This window comes from Cryptomeria japonica, chromosome 6 (assembly GCF_030272615.1).
Source record: "Cryptomeria japonica chromosome 6, Sugi_1.0, whole genome shotgun sequence".
Lineage (NCBI taxonomy): Eukaryota > Viridiplantae > Streptophyta > Pinopsida > Cupressales > Cupressaceae > Cryptomeria > Cryptomeria japonica.
This window is the reverse complement of record NC_081410.1, coordinates 311,138,390-311,146,476: the sequence shown is the minus strand read 5'-3', so window position 1 is coordinate 311,146,476 and position 8,087 is coordinate 311,138,390.

The following is an 8,087-nucleotide window of genomic DNA, read 5'->3' as shown; positions in this document are numbered from 1 at the left end:
CAAGCCTACCTCATCAAACAGTGGAAAGAGGGTTGCTTATGCCCATGAAGACACATCAAGCAGCAAAACACCTGAGGTGGACCATATTGAATCAAAGATTGGAGAAAATTTGATGTTCAATAGAGTCTTGATAAGACAACCGGTTAAGGATGAACCTAAGCATAGGAGAGCATTTGTTAGGGTGAGATGCAAAATCTTTGGTAAGGTTTGCAAGGTGATAGTTGATTCAGGGTCAACTGATAACATCATATCAGATGAGGTAGCCAAGAAGTTGAAACTCACAAAGATACCCCACACTAGCCCTTACAAGGTGACATGGTTGAATCAAGGACAAAGTGTGCTTGTCAATGGACAAACTTGGGTAGAGTTCTCTATTGGAGGATACAAGGACAAGATCCTTTGTGATGTGTTACCCATGGATGCTTGTCATCTGCTACTAGGTAGACCCTGGTAATTTGATAGGAAGATGATCTATGATGGAGAGGAGAACTCCATTTCCTTCAAGAAGGACAACAGAACCTATAAGATTCAGTCGCTGACAGAGAGTGATGAGGGAACCTCAAGAATACCTAGTGTCTTACTGAATACTGGTAAAAAGTTCTTACACCTGCTAAATGAAGAGGAGATAGAGGGATGTGCCATCTTTGTGAAGCTAAAGGAGGAGGAAGATAAGTTGCAGACAGAGGTACCTAAGGAGGTAAAATAAATGTTGCAAGAGTATAAAGATATAGTGAGTGATGGAGCACCTGCAACACTTCCACCAAGAAGGTCTATAAGCCATCAAATAGACTTTGTACCCGGTGCATCCCTGCCCAATATAGCAGCATATAAGCTCACACCTGATCAAAACAAGGAGGTGGCAAGGCAAGTGCAGGAGTTGTTGGATCAAGGACTAATCAAGAAGAGCATCAACCCATGTCCAGTCCTGGTAGTACTAGCAACAAATAAGGGAGGCAAGTGGAGACTTTGTACTGATTCAAGGCAATCAATAGGATCACCATAAGGTACAGATTTCCTATTCCTAGAATAGAGGATTTGATGGACTGTTTAGGAGGTGCCATGTATTTTACTAAGTTGGACCTTAAAAGTGGGTATCATCATATTAGAATTAAGGAGGGTGATGAGTGGAAGACCGCTTTTAAGATCACAGAAGGGTTGTATGAATGGCTTGTGATTCCATTTGGACTTACCAATGCCCCAAGAACCTTCATGAGGTTGATGAATGAGGTGTTGAAGGACTTCACAGGCAGATTTGTGGTGGTGTACTTAGATAACATACTCATTTATAGCAGAACCAAAGAGGAGCACCTATAACATTTGAGGTTAGTCCTAGAGAGGTTGCATGAAGAGAAGTTGGCAATCAACTTAGAGAAGTGTGACTTTTTGAAGCAAGAGTTAGTCTAATTGGGGTTTGTGGTGTCCAAGGGAACTTTGAAAATGGATCCAAGCAAAGTGGAGGCAATCTTGAATTGGCCTGCCCCTAAAACAGGGACTGAAGTCAGGAGTTTTCATGGTTTAGCCCAATTCTATGGAAAGTTTGTGAGGAACTTTAGTGGTATATGTGCACCAGTACTTGACACCATAAAAGGATGCCTTAAAACTAAGTTCAAATGGACTGAACAAGCTGATGAAGCATTCCAATTATTGAAGCAAGAAGTAGCCACAAAACCCATCTTACTCTTGCCTACTTTTGACAAGCTATTCACATTGGAATGTGATGCAAGTGGAATTGCAGTAGGGGGTGTATTGAGTCAAGAGGGAAGGCCTATGGCATTTTTTAGTGAGAAGCTTAATGAGGCAAAGAAGAGGTATTCAACATATGATCTAGAGATGTATGCACCAGTTCAGTCTCTCAAGAAGTGGAGGCATTACCTACTCCCAAAAGAATTTGTGGTGTTCACAGATAACCAGGCTTTGAGTTATATCAACACTCAAGAGAAGCTTAGTAATAGACATTTGAAGTGGATGGAGTACCTCCAATCCTTTACCTTTACCATCAAGCATAAAAAGGGACAACTTAACAAGGTGGCAGATGCTTTAAGTCGGAAGTTGTTGACTGTCCAAGAATTACAATTGCAGAGCATAAGGATAGAAGGTTTCAAGGATCTCTATGAAGAAGATGAGGACTTCTCATCAGCCTACAAGGTCTGCAAGGAGTTTGAGAATAATTTTCATGGTGAGTATGTAGACTACACCCTTCAAAATGGTCTCTTGTTCAAAGGCAATCTGTTATGTGTGCCTAGAGGATCCATGAGAGAAAATATCATACAAGAGAAACACAATGGTAGTCTAAGTGGACACTTTGGAGTCAATAAAACTTTGGATCTAGTACAGAGGTACTACTATTGGCCTAAGTTGCCAAGGGATGTGAGAAGGTATGTGGAGCAATGTGGTGTGTGTCAAAGGGCAAAAGGAGGTTCAAGTAATGCAGGCCTCTATCAACCATTACCAGTCCCAAATAGGCCTTGGGAGTGTGTGAGCATGGACTTTGTGGTAGGACTCCCCAAGACAAAGATAGGTATGGATAGCATCTATGTGGTGGTAGACAGGTTTTCCAAGATGAGCCATTTTATTCCATGTAGAACTACTCATGATACTAGTTATATTGCACATCTCTTCTTTAAGGAGATTGTAAGGATTCATGGACTCCCAATAAGTATTGTTTCAGATAGGGATAGCAAGTTCATGGGCCATTTTTGGCAAACCTTATGGAGAAGGCTAGGGACTAATTTGTCATTCAGCTCAGCTTACCATCCACAAACTGATGGTCAAACTGAAGTCATTAACAGGGTGCTAGGCAACTTGTTGAGGTGTCTAACCAAGGAGTATGGGCAGACATGGGATCGAGTTATTCCACAAGCTGAGTATGCCTACAATGACAGTGTAAATAGGACCACTGGAAGGAGTCCTTTTGAGGTTGTCTATGGCAGACATCCAAGAGGGGTGTGTGAACTAAGAGAACTTGGTTCCATGGAGATGAAGAGTGGGCAAGCAAAGGACTTCACTCAAACCATTAAGGAAGGCCAAGAGCAGGTCAAGAGAGCCATCCTAGAGTCTACTCAAAAACTGAAAGCAAAAGTGGATGAAAGAAGGAGAGAGGTTCAGTTCAAAGTGGGTGACTATGTGATGGTCTATTTAAGAAAAGCTAGAATGCAAAGCGGCAAGCCTACTAAGTTATAAATGAAGAGGGTAGGACCTTGTAAAATTCTGTGCAAATATGGTGAGAACACCTACAAGGTGGATCTTCCTTCAGATTTGGCTATATCACCAGTCTTCAATGTTGCTGATTTGATACTATACAAAGGTGAAATAGTAGAGCAAATTGAGAATCAAGCCAAGGTGCTACAGGACTTGGATGTAATGCCTTACCTCAAGTGAAGCAACCCATAGTAGAGGAGATCTTGGAGTCAAGGGTGAAGAAGTCTACTAGACACCAGGTCTACATGGAACACTTGGTGAAGTGGGCAGGTCAACCTGAGTCTGAAGCCACTTGGGTTGAAGAGAGCAGGTTCAAGAAACTTGGTATTGACCCAGCTCTCATCTCTCCCCTAGTTCCTTAATTTTGTGCAGAGGGGGAGTATGGTGCAGGAGCACCCTTATAAGGTCTTCCTCCATGTGACTTTTGTTGAAATTTTGCTTCTTTAAGAAGTCATGTAAATGTAATAAGAGCCAAGATCTCATTGGTCTTGTTTAGGTCCTAGTTTAGGTCCTAGGTTCACAAGTCTAGGTTGAGTTTTCTTGTGGAGTAGAGGGTATGTGTGCCTTTGATGAGTTTGGGGTCCTTTTGGCATGGTTGTGTCCATAGGATAGCCCAAGGTAGGCCCAAAAGTCAAGAAAAGCAACATTGTAAAAGTTGCTCAAAAGTTGTAAAAAGTTGCATGACAACTTTTCAAAGTTGTCATGCAACTTTTCCACCAAATAGGTCATAACCTTAGTTTGGCGTTGGTAACTCTAACCATGGCACACCAACTGAGGCAGAGACACTATAAACTATTGCAAACCCTAAAATGAGGGGTTGGATGTTAGATTGTACGGCCCAAAGGAAAAGACCTTGACTGTGACTATGTTTTTGTTGCCAGTCGGGACAAATGGAGCATTAACATGTTGATAATAGATTGTTTTGCAAACTAAACGGTGTTGAGAGTCTTGCATTGTGTTTATACTTTAATTTTGAGCACTTAGGTTAGGTTCTTGTGCAGGTTTTTGTGTGTTTGTAATTATTTTGTGAAGTTGTAAACTCTTTCACTGTCCAGTTTTGGACTATTTTGTGTAATGGAATGACAACATCCCCATTGTGGAAACACCATGAAACCATGGGGAATAGGAGTGAAGACCTTGTATAGTATCCTAGAGCAAGCAAGGCCCTTGAAGATGCAAGAAAGCTTTTCAAAGACCCACTCCTAAGTGAGACTGGACTGTGCCCAACTAGGAAGGGTTGAGGTTGCAGAGGTCCATGAGAGCAAGGTGGGACAAGGAAGGAGGAACCCTTTGGAGGAGTTGTAGAGGTGTGTGTGGAGCACCATTGGTGAGAAGGAGGAGCTTCCACCAATCCAGTTAAGGTGGTAAAGATAGCAAACCAACACTGTGACCCTGGCAGGCCTTAAAACCCTCATAAAAACCCTCAAAAACCCCAAAATTCACCTAGGGCAGTGTACAGACACTTGGAGGCCCAAAACTAAGAAAATCTTTGATCCCTTGCCAAATGATTAGCAGTCCCTTTGGGAAGTTTCACAAGTTTGTGCATCATTTGCAAGAGGAAGCCCTAAAAGTCCGGAATGGAGGCCTAATTGGGCACATTCCTTGTAGCCCTATTTTGTAGGAAAGAAGCAAAATAGTGAGATCGGTAACAAAATGGAAGGCTAAAACCTCTTGGGGGCACATGAATGGATGGAAAACCATGTCAAAGACCTGTCCTATCCTTGCTAGGACCTAAGAAGGTGTAGGAGGAACTAAACCCTTATTAACCTATGTGAGGGTTTTTGATGCTTGTGAGTAGGTGTGACCTTAGGATAAGTATCATGGGTTGTTGGTGGGTGGATTGGGAAAGGTCAGGGGATTCCATAGGCAAGGGAAGTCCTAGAGACCCTAGGGTGTGGTTGGAACACCTGGTGATCCAAGGAGAGGATCAAGGAGCATAGACTAGGCTAGTCTATCCCATACCCATTCCCATCACTCTTTCTCTACAAAGATGAGCACTTGCTGGAGGCAGTGAAGTTAATGCTGAGCAATAACATTGTACACATTAGCCATAAATATTGAACCAATATGGATATCTATTAATTTATTGTGGCGTGAGGGCTGGAATTTGATGACACAGTGGATATGGTCTGACAAATTCTGAAAGAGCTCGTTGCAAATGACTATTTGGATGGTCTAGAGTCTATTCTTGAATGGGCTATGTCGAGGGTTGGAATTGATGTTTCTGAAGGTATCGCGGAGTAGGGAAACTCCATTCCCTTTGTGCATGGGCCTGAGGATGAAGTTAAGGAAAGATGCAGAGCAACAACTTGGTGAGGATGGGAAGTGTGTTGACTTGAATTTCATTATCATAATACTACCTGCAACATGTTAGTTTCACAAAATACAAAGGAAATGCTACAGGAAATCCAAACTCAACTAATGAAACTACATGAAATATATATTAAATAAAAACATTATTTTTACCTTCATGATTTATGTCTCATTGTGTCCTAAATCCAATGTTCCTGGTTGTAGATGGTGTGCTCTCAGACAAGCACTGATAGCTTCCAAGATGGCATATGAAGAATGGACTGATAATTGATAGTTAACTAATACTATGATATGCAATGCTTAATGACTATGCTAAATGATTATGCTATTTGCTTCAAGATTAAAACTCATGGATGCATAAGTTTTCACAAATGATTAGCTTGAAAACTCACTTGAAGACTAACTCTTTCTCAACTCAAACTCCTGATTTTATAGATTTTGAGAGGATAAAATGATGTGGCCTCGATCAATGGTCATGATCAAATCTACAGATTTGGATGGTTGTGAGCAAAGGTGAAGGTTGAGAGAAATGGGGAAGGAGAAGACAAATGTCACTCATCTCACCTTGACTAGGTTGCTAACTGGGGGAATCTAGGGATGGTTGGAGAAGATTTAGGCATGAGAGGACAAGTGGACTCAAGTCCTTCCTAAGATGTAGGGATGTTGGAGGGAATATAGAAGAAGGTTAGGAAATATGTGTACGTACACAATATTTCATTAAATTTGGAGGTTGAAGATAAATGATGAATTAATATTTAAGAAATATTAATATCTCTAGCCACATGATTAATGAGTTGGCAAAGGGAAGATGAAGTGGAGATGGAAGAATGAGTTGGATAAGGGATTAAATAATTTAAAATTATTTAATATTTGAGACTATAGGATAGAAGAATAATCATTAAATATTAGATATTCAAATGATTGAAGGAAATAATAAATAATCAAATATTTAGTTAATTGATCAGAAGAATAATTAAATATTTAGATATTTAATTAATTAGAGGAATAGGATAGATGAATTAATTAATAAGATATTTCAATTAAATTAATTAATAGAAAGACACGAAATGAATTAAATAAATCAATTTTATCAAATTAACTATTTAATAGAAGAATAAACATTAAATAAATATAAAATATTTATTTAATCGCTCATAGCTATTTTTATGTGTATACAGGAAGCATTCAAGATGTTTGTTGGGTTGATGAGGTTGAGGAAGCTCTCCAGGGGGTGCACAAGGTAGCGAGGGTGGAGTTGGGACCGGAGCTGCGACCGCAGGCCTGCACAGAGAAAGCACGACGAATACTTGACCTGTTCGATGAGGAGAACCAGCATGAGAGATAGCTTTCAATGAAAAATTATGTTATGATTTTTGAGGTTAGGAGTTGTTTGGTGATATAACTCTTGTTTTGTTAGATGTGTTGGTTAATTGCTACCCAATGGACTGTTTTTTGTGCATCCTATTTTTTGTAGTGATAATCAGTGGATATGGTGGGATTTGTGATGTATTTGGGTTTGTTGTTTGTTGGTATTACAGACAATGTATTATCTTATTTTCTTATCAATACAATCAAAAACTTATTACCAATCAAAAAAATAAAAATCAATTCAAAACTTATATATGATTCTACATTTCATATACATTCAACTTTTTTATATTTTCAATTGTTTTGATGGAAGTTATGTGATGTGCATCTCCATTTTTATAATTATAAAAATACTATCTAATACAAAATAGCATCAATTTAAAAATTATTGAACACAATATAAATAGAGGGTACACATATGTTTTCATTTATTTTAGTTATATAAACATGATTACTTTTGTATGCCCTCAATATTTAATCCTCTTAATCTTAACAATTAAAAACTAGACTTGAAATATTACAATTTTTTATTTTAATCAAGTTTTCAAAATTTGAATATAAGTACATGAAATTATGCAACTATCTTCATATTTTACAGATTTAAAAATTATATATATACCCATTTCATGCACTTAATTAGCGATGTATTAATGTAAATATAATGAAAATAAATATTTTTTAATAAAAACATATAGGGTGCTACCCCTTATAATAATTATTTTTGAAACAAATTTAACACAATAAAATAGGGGTGAGACTTCTCTCCTTTTCAAAAGCCTAAGTTTAGGAGATATAGTCTCGAATTGAAAAAAAATCGAATATATTACTTAGTTGAATTTCAAAGACAAGATTATGCTATAATAGATGTTGAAAATTAATTGTCAAACTCTACACATTAATTTTTTTTCTTCTTAGCTTCACCTATTTCAGTGTGGACATGATTTTAACTAATGCAAAACTAAAGTTGTAGATTTGGATTGTAATTGACATATTTGATATGTAGAATGTAGATTAATAAAATTAACTTGTGTTTTATGTATTGAATTATAGTTTTGTTAAAAAATAGGAACATTTAGATTATTCTTGCATGTTCAACGCACAACTACTAGTAAAACAATTTGATAGGATAAAATTTGAAAGTGAATTTTAAAAATTAAAAATTAAAATACTCAATTATAAAAATAAAACGAGTTAAGTTCATATACGCA